The sequence below is a fragment of the Schistocerca gregaria genome, chromosome 2, assembly GCF_023897955.1.
Source record: "Schistocerca gregaria isolate iqSchGreg1 chromosome 2, iqSchGreg1.2, whole genome shotgun sequence".
Lineage (NCBI taxonomy): Eukaryota > Metazoa > Arthropoda > Insecta > Orthoptera > Acrididae > Schistocerca > Schistocerca gregaria.
In genome coordinates, this window is record NC_064921.1 from 191,871,916 (window position 1) to 191,885,965 (window position 14,050).

A 14,050-nucleotide genomic window follows, 5' to 3' on the forward strand; every position below is an offset into this window, starting at 1 on the left:
GTAGCAGTAGCGCGGTTCCGGACTGAAGCGCCTAGAACCGCTCGACCACCACGGCTGGCACTAGCTGCTGGGAATCTACTGTCCAGAAACACCGATTCGATTCTAGCCCCCCACAACTCTGAGCAGCTACAAATATGACACCGTGCACACGGTTGTTTTAAACGCTGAGTTGCTCCGAGAATAGCGATCTCAGATTCAGAAAGAAAAACTGTCGGATCTGGGAGGGGGGGGGGGGGGGGGGGCAGGGAGTATTTATTTGCTTGGTGAATTGCCTGAAGAGATTAATGTCGTAAAGCAACGACCGAAACTGATGCAATCAATTTCTTCCATATTTTGATACGTTCTAAAAGAGAACAGTACGTCATAGCGTTTTTTGTACGCGCAGTTTTCGTCATGGGCCGGTGTTCCTCGGGCGCGCTGGAAAAGCTGGCAGTTGCAGATGGTATCACCGTCTTTACTTCTGAGCGAAATGCATTTATAATGAGGCGAATAGTTGACGCTCGCGTCAGCCACCGGGCCCGTTCGGGGAAGGCTGGCGAGTGCGCATGTTTAATACATGGGGCGTCTCATGTTTTATGTCAGCACGTGTCCATAAAGAACGCGGTGCCCGCCCGCTGGCGCAAGACAGATCGATAGCTTTCTCCCGCGTCGATCTCCGGCCTTCTGCCGCGCTCGTCCACGACTTTTTTCGCCCCGCCTTCCCCCTCCGCTCCCCTCATCGGGCGGCGTGTCCCGCCGTTTTTCTTCCCCTTTCCATTTGTTGCCCCATTTCTCGATTCAGCCGCAGCAGATATATGGCGCTACGACATGTGACGCCACAGCGGGTGCAGGTAGCAGGCAGAGGCCCACAGGTGCGTGGCGTTTCCTTTTTCCCCCGCCCGTCGATGTATCGACTGCGAATTCAGATCGCCTCCTCGACCATAAATGGCCAGACACGCCAATGATCCGCTGAATTCAGTCGCACTGTTTTGTCGTCGGCCCATATGCGCCTCGTTCGCCTTGTAAACTGGCAGATTTAGAATTCTCGGACGTTGCGGCGCGACGGGCATGTGTGCAAAAACCACACTGCCGATTATGATACCCACACGGCGCACGGGGATGCCCGAAATATCCTTCACTGTATAAAATTATCCACCGCGGCCATAAGTGTCCCGTGCTGTAGGGTCTCACCAGCCAGACACAGCTCTCACAGATGCGTTAGGACTGATGACATTGCCCTAATGCTTTGTGACAGTACTGCTGCTTAGCTTAGACAAAGTTTCACAAAAATATTTCATAGATATATATATATATAATTTCGTAATTTGTAAAGCATACTGCATCGATACGCAGGCGCCGGCCGGAGTGGCCGTGCGGTTCTAGGCGCTACAGTTGCATAGTGCTCAGAGCCATTTGAACCATTTTTTGATACGCATGCGCTAGCATGCGCTACGTAAAGTGTTCCAAAACGCCACTCATAAATACAGAATATTTCTGGGGCTCATACCTCGGGTTCTGTTGGTGACAGTAATGTAGCGAAATGTGTTTTAGATAGCCCTTGGACCGGGGATCCAACAGAAGAATCTCTCCATAAGTGTCCCACAGCACAGGGTAAAAGTTTGAATTTTACGCACTTCCTCTACCTTAGGCATATGGAACAAATCGATTGGTTCTTTTTGCATTAGATGTGATCTACGGTGCGCCTAAAGGGGCTTATCGAGGCATCATTCAGTTTACGGGGGGTTCCTCGGAAAACTCTAGAAACATGATTCTTAGGTACCAAAACCGAGCCGCGGGTTCCAAGACGGCTATGCACAGTAAATGGCTGTAATTTTTGCGATAAATTCCTAAGATACAGAATTTCAATAGCCTTTAAAACTTTCTTGAACATACAGAGATACAAATTTAGCCTACTCGTACACGTAAAATACACATTAAAATCCGATGTGAGGAGAAAACGTAGTTTACAATGTATCCTAGAAGGGAGAAATACGCTGTAAAATGTCTGTAAACCTGTTTATGAGTCCCAATATTTCTAATTTTCTCGTCGTTATCACTTCACGAAACGTGTGTGGAGTCAGTAATATATTGTCCGTCTCTTGTCGCAATGTACGAATGCAGAAATTGATGGTTCGGTGATGTTTCCACCAGAGAGCGCCAACCATCTTTGGAACTGGAATAATTACGTTGTTCTTGTTGTCTGAAGTGCATCGCATTTCTCACATATCTTGCGTATCTGAGAGAGTAGTTCCGTCATGGATGGTTCTCCAAAGCAAGGCTGTAATACAAACATCAAAAAAATTTTGCATCAACTCGGTTCCGAGAATTCCGGAACCTGTGCAAAAATTTGGAATAAAGATCAACATAAACACCATTTCCGCCCTTTTTATTGCTCATGAAAACACATTGCATGTTGTACCACTATACAGCGAAACCTTCAGAGGTAGTCGTCCAATTGCTGTACACAACAATACCTCTAATACCCAGTAGCACAGTCTCTTGTATTGATGCTTGTCTGTATTCGCCGTGCCATATTATCCACAAGTTCATCAAGGCACTGTTGGTCCACATTGTCCCACTCCTGAACGGCGATCCGGCGTAGATCCCTGAGAGTGGTTGGTGGGTCACGTCGTCCATGAACAGCACATATCAATCTATCCCAGGCATGTTCGATAGGATTCATGTCTGGAGAACATGCTGGCCACTCTAGTCGGGCGATGTCGTTATCCTGAAGGAAGTCATTCACAGGAAGTGCACTATGGGGGCACGAATTGTAGACCATGAAGACGAATGCCTCGCCAACATGCTGCCGATATGGTTGCACTATCAGTCGAAGGATGGCATTCACGTATCGTACAGCCGTTGTAGCGTCTTCCATGACCACCAGTGGAAATGTTTTGCACTGTCGCATCGTATATTCAAAGTATACACACTCTCTCATGATTCTTAAACGAGGTGTTAGAAATTATTAAGTTGTGTTCTGTACAAAATTCTGCCCCTTTGATTCGTTTCTCCTAGTCTATGTTCTCCTATTATTCTTCCTTCTCTTGGTCATCGTACTACCGACTTCCAGTTCTCCAAAACAATTGTGTTATCGTACTTCTTACTCATCGAAAAATCTTCCAGTCACTTCTGCGCATTAGGAGCTAGTGGACAAATAAACGTGTGCAACTGCATTGGGTGTTGGAATTACTCCGAAAAACTGTTCCCACGGTTTCCAGCGATTTATCGTCAATATGGTAACCGAATAGTAATGATTATCTATGTCTCTTTATGTGCAATACATTATGTATATTCAATAAATATTTTTAAAAAAATTATTACGAGAATGGAGTACAGCATTTATTATTTTTCAACGAAATCCCCCTCACGTTCTGTGCCAGCGCGGGACGACTTTCCCAATTCAATATGCAAAAAACTCTTGGGAGGGTGTGCGTAAACAGTTATGCACTGCTTCCAGAAATTCCTCATCTTCAACGAACCTTCTACGGCAAGATCTTCTTTCAGTGGTTGAAAGATATGATCACCTGAAGGTGCCAGATCCGGAGGATATGGTGAGTGAGGCAATCAGACGAACATGCTGCCTCTCTGCACACGTCCATGTACCTTTCTTTCATTTCTGATGTTTTGGAATCCACCAAGTACACATTTTCTTGAACATCATTACGTCATGGACAATATGATGGGCTGATCCGACACTAACGTTCATCGTTACTGCAACATCGCTCATTGCAATACGCCTATTTTCCTGAATCTCTCGTCAACTCCCATAAAGTTTTTATCCGTGACTACACATACAGAGCGTCCTGGGAACGGCGAATCTTCATACCTTGTTACAAGCCGATTGAATTTATCTGTCAACTCGTACCCTTGTGGTCGACTCAAACAACTTTCACCATATTGCACTGCCATCCGACAGTAAATTTCGACTGGTTTCAAAACTTCAGTTAACAGAAATCTAATGACACTCCGGTGCTCCACGCTTGTGCAAACCTGCAAGGATGCCGCCGTCTTGTTTCACAAATTCTGAGCATCCCGTTGGCCAGGCAGGCATGTCATCCCCATCTGATGATAGTTCTAGGGCACTCTCAAAAAATAAGAAAGAAGTACAAGACTTTGTCGACGTTTTCTATTTTTTACAAAACTTCTTCCGTTATTTATTGAATGGGCTTTGTATATAGGCATCAAGGACGGTCGTATCACACTCCACTTTGTGTTTTTGGAATTTAATTCAAAAATGGTTCAAATGGCTCTGAGCACTATGGGACTCAACTGTTGTGGTCATCAGTCCCCTAGAACTTAGAACTACTTAAACCTAACTAACCTAAGGACATCACACACATCCATGCCCGAGGCAGGATTCGAACCTGCGACCGTAGCAGTCGCAGGGTTCCAGACTGCGCGCCTAGAACCGCGAGACCACCGAGGCCGGCGGAATTTAGTTCCCACTCCTTATAATTGTATCGTATTGAACTGGGAACCTAGAAACGACGGAGTGGCTTCGTCCCCGCCGTATGGCTCAGTGATTCACAACCCCACAATAGGCTACAGCAGTCCACTGACCCCACCGGCGCCCCACACCAAATACAGGGTTATTGTGCGGTTTGGCCCCTAGTGGACCTCCCCGGCGGGAACGTCTCACACCAGACAAATAAACACCAAATGTTTGGGTGGTAGAGTAATTATAGTGTACGCATACGTGGAGACAGTGTTTGCGCAGCAATCGCTGACATGATATAACTGAGGCGGAATAAGGGGAACCAGCCCGTATTTGGCGAGGCAGATGGAAACCGCATTAAAAACTATCCACAGACAGGCCGCCACACCGGACCTCGACACTAATAGGCCAGGCGGATTCGTGCCAGGGTCCGGCACACTTTCCAGCTCGGAAAGTAGTGCGTTAGACAGCACGGCTAACCGGGCGGACACTCATTGTAAGACTTAGTTTTACTTATTCTTATCTAAATTTATCTTTTGGCTACACAGACATGTAGCCCCTCCCCACATGCACACTTGTACATGAATTAATATACAAAAATTGTCGCTATGTATCTACACTACTGGCCATTAAAATTGTTACTCCACTAAGATGACGTGCTACAGACGCGGAATGTAACCGACAGGAAGAAGATGCTGTGATATGCAAATCATTAGCTTTTCAGAGCGTTCACACAAGGTTGGCGCCAGTGGCAACACTTACAACGTGCTGACATGTGGAAAGTTTCCAACCGATTTTTCGTACACAAACAACAGTTGACCGACGTTGCCTGGTGAAACGTCGTTGTGATGCCTCGTGTAAGGAGGAGACATGCGTACAATCACGTTTCCGACATTGATAAAGGTCGGATTGTAACCTATCGCGATTGCGATTCATCGTATCACGACATTGCTGCTCGCGTTGGTAGAGATCCAATGACTGTTAGCAGAATATAGAATATGTGGGTTCAGGAGGGTAATACGGAACGCCGTGCTGAATCCCGACGGCCTCTTATCACTAGCAGTCGAGATGACAGGCATCATATCCCGTGGCTGTAACCGATCGTGCAGCCACGTCTCGATCCCTGAGTCAACAGATGGGGACGTTTGCAAGACAACAACCATCTCCACGAACAGTTCGAAGACGTTTGCAGCAGCATGGACTATTACCTCGGAAACCATAGCTGCGGTTGCCCTTCACGCTGCATCGCAGACAGGAGCACCTGAGATGCTGTATTCAACGATGAACCTGGGTGCACGTATGGCAAAACGTAATTTTTTCGGATGATCCACGTTCTGTTTACAGCATCATGATGGTCGCATCCGTGTATGGAGACATCGCGGTAAACGCACATTGGAAGCGTGTATTCGTCATCGCCATACTGGCGTATCTCCCGGCGTGATGGTATGGAGTGCCATTGGTTACACGTCTCGGTCACCTCTTGTTCGCAATGACGGCACTTTGAACATTTGACGTTACATTTCAGATGTGTTACGACCCGTGGCTCTACGCTTCATTCGATCCCTGAGAAACCATACATTTCAGCAGGATAATGCACGACCGCATGTTGCAGGTCCTGTACGGGCCTTCCTGGAGACAGAAAATGTTCGACTGCTGCCCTGGCCAGCACATTCTCCAGATCTCTCACCAATTGAAAACGTCTGGTCAACGGTGGCCGCGCAACTGGCTCGTCACAATACGCCAGTCACTACTACTGATGAACTGTGGTATCGTGTTGAAGCTGCATGGGCAGCTGTACCTGTAAACGCCATCCAAGCTCTGACTTAATGCCCAGGCGTATCAAGGGCGTTATTACGGCCAGAGGTGGTTGTTCTGGGTAGAGATTTTTCAGGATCTATGCACCCAAATTGCGTGAAAATGTAATCACATGTCAGTTCTGGTATAATATATTTGTCCAATGAATACCCGTTTATCATGTGCATTTCTTCTTGGTGTAGAAATTTTAATGGTCAGTAGTGTAGATTCTCTTAATGTACTGAAAAGATTGCAGTTCGTTTTTACCTGCCTTTTGTTCTTAGCTGACACTCTCCATTTCACGCTCCACTCAAGACGTATTCAGTACAAAATGTATCTAGCGCTATACGGTGGCCACCACTCCGACTGCAATCTGATACTCACCAAAGATGAAAGTGCCCAGTCAGAATCTTTCCTTCACGGCATGTGGAATAGACTGCCATGCGCTGGAACGCAGACATCTATCGCAAAAAGCCACGGAGAGGGAGTCTGGAAAGGGCAAGATCGCCAGCGCAACAAAGAAGACGTTTTTCCCGACTGCGCCGCCATCGGTAACCATAGCGCACGCGGGCCCTTCGGCAGGTCCTGACGACTCAATCGCGACGTCCGGAGCGCAGTACGAGTCCCGGACGAGGTGAGGGGGTTTTGTCGCGCGGAACCAGACCGCCCTGGGAAAGCACCGGTTCTTACGTCAGCCCTGAAGGGGGATTTGTATCTAACATGGCATAATAGGTGCACTGCGAGTAGGAACAGAGTCGGAGGATGCAAGAACACAAGTCGCTTGATGCAATATACAAGTGCACTGCTAGCCGGAGCTAGGCGACCAGCATTCAAAAGTTCGTGTGGTAAACTAGCCCCTTGTTTGTCATGATATCGCAACTCCGTCCCTCGTTCAAATCAGCTATAGCTAAGCTGCATGAGCATCATTCCACTGTGTGGCTATCGTTCTCCATGTACCGCTGTCATCGCCTCACCCCTCACAACATCCCGACCATCTTGCTTTACTGCAGTGCGCGGAAGACAAACTGTCCCTAAGTTTCCGTATGACAACCAGTTGCTGATTTTATCTTATTGGTCTTTTCACGAGGTGTATGGGCAGTGGTGGATGTGTAAATATTTCTATTGCTGATTGAGGACGTTGTACTGCAAAACATTACTCCAGTATTAACTTCATATGCAGATTAAAAATTATAGCCATTCCAAATCGTACGTTCTAGATTGGTTAGAACCTCCAAGTACGCTACTGGGCATTAAAATTGCTACACCAAGAAGAAATGCAGATGATAAACGGGTATTTATTGGACAAATACATTATACTAGAACTGACATGTGACAACATTTTCAAACAATTTGGGTGCACAGATCCTGAGACATCAGTACCCAGAACAACCACCTCTGGCCGTAATAACGGCATTGATACGCCTGGGCATTGAGTCAAACAGAGCTTGGATGGCGCATACAGGTACAGCTGCCCATTCAGCTTCAACACGATACCACAGTTCATCAAGAGTAGTGACTGGCGTATTGTGACGAGCCAGTTGCTCGGCCACCATTGACCAGACGTTTTAAATTGGTGAGAGAGCTGGAGAATGTGATGGCCACAGCAGCAGTCGAACATTTACTGCATCCAGAAAGGCCCGTACAGGACCTGCAACATGTGGTCGTGCATTATCCTGCTGAAATGTAGGGTTTTTCAGGGATCGAATGAAGGGTAGAGCCACGAGTCGTAACACATCTGAAATGTAACGTCCACTGTTCAAAGTGCCATCAATGCGAACAAGAGGTGACTGAGACGTGTAACCAATGGCACCCCACACCATGTCGCCGGGTGATACGCCAGTATGGCGATGACGAATACACGCTTCCAATGTGCGTTCACCGGGATGTCGCCAAACACGGATGCGACAATCATGATGCTGTAAACAAAACCTGGATTCATCCGAAAAAATCACGTTTTGCCATTCGTGCACCCAGGTTCGTCGTTGAGTACACCATCGCTGGCGCTCCTGTCTGTGATGCAGCGTCAAGGGTAACCGCAGCCATGGTCTCCTAGCTGATAGTCCATACTGCTGCAAACGTCGTCGAACTGTTCGTGCAGATGGTTGTTGTCACCATCTGTTGACTCAGGGATCGAGACGTGGCTGCACGATCCGTTACAGCCATGCCGATAAGATGCCTGTCATCTCGACTGCTAGTGATACGAAGCCGTTGGGATCCAGCACGGCGTTCCGTATTACGCTCGTCATTCCACTGATTCAATATTCTGCTAACAGTCATTGTATCTCGACTAACTCGAGGAGCAATGTCGCGGTACGATAAACCGCATTCGCGATAGGCTACAATGCGACCTTTATCAATGTCGGAAACGTGATGGTACGCATTTCTCATCCTTACACGAGGCATCACAAGAACGTTTCACCAGGCAACGCCGGTTAAGTGCTGTTTGTGTGTGAGAAATCGGTTGGAAACTTTCCTCATGGCAGCACGTTGTAGCTGTCGCCACCGACGCCAGTCTTATGTGAATGCTCTGAAAAGCTAATCATTTTCATATCACAGCATCTTCTTCCTGTCGGTTAAATTTCGCATCTGTAGCACGTCATCTTCGTGGTGTGGCAATTTTAAGGGGCAGTAGTGTACTTATTTTCGCCTGGGCAACAGGTCAGGTGCTGAAGTGTCGAAGGGTGGGCGCAAAACGGTGATTTCATACTGGTAAGCGTAGCCCACTTAGTGGTGCAGTACGACTATGCAGGATAAATCAGGCCGTAAAGTTTGTGACTGTTTGTGGGAAGATTGTTCGACGTAGAAAAAAAACAAGCAACACACTGATATTATTACATGGTAAGATACTACATATAAACGTATCTGCGCTCATACCTATTGCATCATGTATACAGCGTGATTCAAACAAAAGTTACGAACTGACATGGCACATCGGGCATTGAACAACGATCGGTAATCACATAGGACGTGGGGTCGTAATGGCCATCCGGGGCTGCACTGGCCTTGCACAGCTTCTAATAGACGCCCACTACAGGATATTCTCAAAGGTTTATCCAGATGCATCGAGACACCCCTCGACGCTCCATCGAACGGCGCACCCTCTCATAGATACCTAGTATACCTCGAAGACATCCTGCTGCCGCGACAATCCTGCCCACCAGGTCCTCCAGCGATCTAACAGGTGTTTCATACACAAAACCCACAAATACCCCCACAGGAAAGAAATGTATTGGGGAATGTAATTCAGCATGTTCGGCAGAGCCTCTCGCAACGTCGACCATCAAGTCAGACGAGGAGAATGTGCAGCCCAATTGAACAACCTCCAACAATGCCAGCCCACACGCGACCTTAGCGCTTCTTGTGGCATTTGCGATCTCCGGCGTTCCTATGTGATTACTGATCATTGTTTTATGCCTTGTGCCATGTCTGTTTGCAAACCTTTTATTGAGTCACCCTGTGTAGGAGATATAATACTTTTGAATAAATGCTTCACAGAGTTCTTACCACGCCAAATTTGTATTCCACCTCTAGCTTTCGCCGACTTTATCCGTTGTCATCATTGAAACATTTCAGTAGGCCTTTAGTTATTAAGCGAGCATGCAAATGTTACGAACTCACGGAACTTCCATATGCTACCAGAGATTATGACGATGTCAGTGAACGAAGATCACTGGTAGCAGAATTCGATGGATGGTGGATGACTCAACTGATTTCTCTGTTGCCGTTCATCATCAAGTGTCCGTTTTCACGCACCACTAAGGTTGCAGTCACTGTCTCAGTTAAATTTGTTACACATTCTGATCTCAACGGCTTTTTTTAATGACTGGATCACAGCAGGTTCGATGCATTCCTAATAACAACTCCGTTTTGTCATACGTATGATCGTATGTGAGGCTGTGTTCAGCAACAGCCGATTTGTCGAAATTGCGATATTTCATGCTAAATCAGTGCCTTGCGCAACGTAATGAACTCTTATTGACTGATTAATAAACTTCTCCTACTGTCACGAGGTATTTTATAAATTCCAGGAACGCTGGCACGAAGGCCGTCTACTACTGGACACAACAGCTTTTTAATTTTCTTGTGAGCTCGGAAATGGATTGAATATCGTGTCTGCCCAGGACTCTGCCTGTGTTATTTGTTGTACCTCACAAGAAACGAAGGAATACTACAAGCTGGTAACTTTCTCATGATTGAATATCTCTATGTTTTTGTTTGTTTAGATGGCTAACGTAAGGAGGTAGTCATCTTTGAAAAATATCAAACAATTGATTTATTTATTTATTGGCTTAAAATGTACTCTAAGATGTGTGCTTTATTGTAATGTTCATCCAAAATAAGCCAGAAATCCCGAAATAGAGCTACAAAGTGATCTGTGAAATGGTGTCTCCAAAAACCATTCACAACGGGAAGAAATAGTCGACATGTAAGTTAAACGACGATCTAACAGATATTACGGAAATTATAAACACGGTCGAGCTTGAGGTCGGACCAGCCTATTGCAACTTTCGTACAAAAGTGAAAGAAAAGCGAATAGAGCAAGGAGAGCAGCGGATGACAGACACTTACAATGAGGCCCCCAGGACCACCATTGCCATGAAGAAGATGGACGAGGACCTCCTTTTGAATCAGGAAGGATTGATGTATGGTACAAGAATCACTTAGTATGGGGAGAAAAGTGTAACCCAAAACTTCGAAAGCGTTCTTCTCGGTATAGTATTTTTCATATTGGCTGGAAATATAACTTGAGGACGGTACATAAGATTTTGATAGGAATATGATGTCGGAATTATAAATTGAAATCTCTGTCAACAACGTATTTAGCCGTTTTGTGATATCTTCAAAACCATATTTTCGGTGCAACTTTTGCCTCAATTTTGTGGTCTAAGGAAATTACATTTAGTATAACATGCCACCATTTTGTTATAGCTTAATATTCTACAAGTATCCTATGTACGCTGACGGAAATTTGCATTTAAAATGACTTAAAAGACTTACAGAAATTAATTTTGTCACAAATTCTGTAGTAGAGCTTCGGGAATTGACGTCGATGATCAGTGTTCCGGCTGCAAGGGATCATTCGATCTGGTGCAGCGGTTTCGGGAAGTGTACGATGTGAACACAAAATTGATCCTTAAAGGAAATGAAACTGTATCATCATATATGGCATTACCTTTTATTTTACTTGAGAAACAATAAAGACGGCTACCCCCTTAATACCTGGATCGATATAGCCGTTCTTCCTAAATACGTTTCTTAGTTATCTGATCTCGGAATCCACGTGTTCCTTGTCACAGATAGTTTTAGCTCTTTGAATCAGCGTATTTAAAACTGCTGTCTTTTGGGCTGGATGGTGAAAGCTTTGTGCAATGAAATATAGGTGCGTACACTTAACTGGCCTCTTGAACCACACCATGTGATTCTAACATCGCAACAAATATTCTTTGTTTGCAAATACATGTCCACAGTGCTGGTAAAAATTGAAACCCCCGCACCGCAATACCACAGCACACACGTACAGGAGCTAAACCAAATCCGTACAGTGCGGAATATGGTGGAATATCGTGCGATAATTCGTCCTTTGCATTTGATGGGGAACGGAGCTGGGACAGTCTACTCGGAAGGGATGGAATGCACAAACTTGTATGGCAGTGGCTGTGTGGCACAAATGCTTCCAGTGTACTCAGTCATATCTGAAGGACGAAGAACGAGGCGACACACCATCTTTCTTTGAAGAACCAGAAATTGGAACAGAACTGGAATTCCCATAATTCGACGATCAGCGTATCACAGTCGACGAAAGAATGCAAAACGCTAAAAATCAGTCATGGACACGTTTTCAACAGGCAGCAATATATTCTGTACGTGACGTAGGCCGCTTGCCGCTGAGATTGTGCGACTTCTCACACATATTCAAAAAAAACTGCCAAATCGACGTAGCAGCGGTAACCTTGCAGCTACGTGAGGGCAGTCCTTGGGACTTCTTTAGCCGCCTAATAACTATGGAAGTGTGCTGGATGTGTCCTATGATCTTGCCTGTGTAACAATGACATTGCGCGACTGATGTACAGCGCGAAGCAATCAACAGAATGCAACACAAATACTGTACGACGTGAGCTAGCAGATCACAAGATATTCTCTTGGCCGTGTCACATATTGATGAACAAAATCGGCAATTCTTTTCATTAACAACGACCACGTAGGAGACCGATTTCCATCCGGAGATTATGGTTAATGATCTAGTCTCGTTTCACTTCATCCATTCTTGCTAGGAGGGACAATAGGACGACAGCCGACATATATACCAAGCAGAAAAATAAACCAACATATATATCTATGATTTATTGTGAAGGCAATCAGTTTCGGCATTCCCTTATGCCATCGTCAGGCCCTCTGTGGTAGCATAGTGGCTACGCATATTTTATCTGGCAATATAAACGCACTCCGTATGTTACCATAGAGGGCCTGATGATGACATAATTCCTCTGATATAAATCAGAGATGAAAATACAGCTGTTGTCGCGCGGGATTAACCGAGAGGTCGAAGGGCGCTGCATTTATGAACTGTGCGGCTGGTCCCGGCGGAGGTTCGAGTCCTCCCTCGGGCACGGGTGTGTGTGTTTGTCCTTAGGATAATTTAGGTTAAGCAGTGTGTAAGCTTAGGGACTGATGACCTTAGTAGTTAAGTCTCATAACATTTCAGACACATTAACATTAACAGCTATTGGTTATTTATTGTTGGTTGTGTCTAATCTCGTTGTGGATAGAGTAAGACCTCACGACTGACACAGTATTATGCCCGGTCAGTCCATCCTACACGCTCCCCCATCTCCCAAATTGAATACAACGCACAAAGCGTTCATACAACCATGTGAAACTTTTAGGAAAGTCCTTCTTTGAAACACTCTGTTTGCACATCACATTGACTCCAGTGCCGATTATGTCGTCAAAGAGCTCGGCCTTCATGTGAGTATCTGTATTTTGTCGTTTTGTTGTATGTTCCTATCGATGACGCTTTGTCCCGTCCCCCGTGATATATTTTTCCTGAAACGAATGCGTTTGGAATATCAGTCAAGCACTGGCAGTCGTCCACGTGTCGATGTCTTCCGTCCTGGAGTCAAGGTGTGCGAGACAAACTTACGAGACACTTTTCTCTTCTTCTAAACATTCTGGAGAATGTCTTGATCACTTCGTATGGAGATGTTCGTCTGTATCGATTTGTGACACAGCAGCGTGACACCCTACGCCCGCACGTCCGCTGCTTAGTATTACCTGCTGTAACTGACAGGCTGAATGCCCATTTGTTGTTGACAGTTGTTAGTTGAAGCTGCCAATGTAGTTACTGCACTAACGTCTCTTGTACGCCTGCAGTAAAATAAGAGAACATTTTGAATGGACAATCACAAACCTCAAATAATAACACTTAATGAATATAACTGACATTTTGAACTCTTTCTGATTTTGGCATCAGGTATTCTGGTTTCTTTTGACTGCCTAAGAGATTTAATTTTTTTTTTTCGTGTTGTTGTTGTGGTCTTCAGTCCTGAGACTGGTTTGATGGAGCTCTCCATGCTACTCTATCCTGTGCAAGCTTCTTTATCTCCAAGTACATACTGCAACCTACATTTTTCTGAATCTGTTTAGTGTATTCATCTCTTGGTCTCCTCCTACGATTTTTACCCTCCACGCTGCCCTCCAATACTAAATTGATGATCCCTTGATGCCTCAGAATATGTCCTACCAACCGATCACTTCTTCTAGTCAAGCTGTACCACAAACTTGTCTTCTCACCAATTCTATTCAATACCTCTTCATTAGTTATGTGATCTACCCATCTAA

General features: G+C 45.5%; 1 protein-coding gene across 1 annotated transcript in view; it reads right to left on the reverse strand.

Annotated features, from left to right (window-relative positions):
* Window positions 1–14,050, reverse strand: part of LOC126335695 (protein Wnt-10b-like) — a 537,337-nt gene that overhangs the window by 112,477 nt on the left and 410,810 nt on the right. The window lies entirely within an intron of this gene.